At 52.6% G+C, this 232-nt stretch overlaps 1 protein-coding gene across 1 annotated transcript in view; it reads left to right on the top strand.

The window, feature by feature from the left end:
- Window positions 1-232, top strand: part of LOC107107624 (1-phosphatidylinositol 4,5-bisphosphate phosphodiesterase gamma-1-like) — a gene marked incomplete at its 3' end in the record, with an annotated part of 24,882 nt that overhangs the window by 4,145 nt on the left and 20,505 nt on the right. The window lies entirely within an intron of this gene.

Here is a 232-nt window from a genome sequence, read left to right as displayed (position 1 = left end):
GGGGCGGGGCTTGTTGCATGAGCCCGCCCCCTGGGCTCTTTACTGCCGGAGCTCCGCACCTGTGCACTCCTGCAGGAAATGACCCCTGGAGATGGTGTTAAACATCTTGGTGAATTCAAATTCAGCCATTTTGCCTTGGAAGCTCCAGGTAAGTTGCAGAGCTTGTCCTCACAGAGGAGAGAGAGCTTGTACCTGAATAAAACTTGGTCTTAAAGGTGCCTCTGGACTGTTT

This window comes from Gekko japonicus, unplaced genomic scaffold (assembly GCF_001447785.1).
Source record: "Gekko japonicus isolate JY-2015 unplaced genomic scaffold, Gekko_japonicus_V1.1 scaffold5144, whole genome shotgun sequence".
NCBI classification, from domain to species: domain Eukaryota; kingdom Metazoa; phylum Chordata; class Lepidosauria; order Squamata; family Gekkonidae; genus Gekko; species Gekko japonicus.
This window is presented reverse-complemented; position numbering and strand designations above follow the sequence as displayed.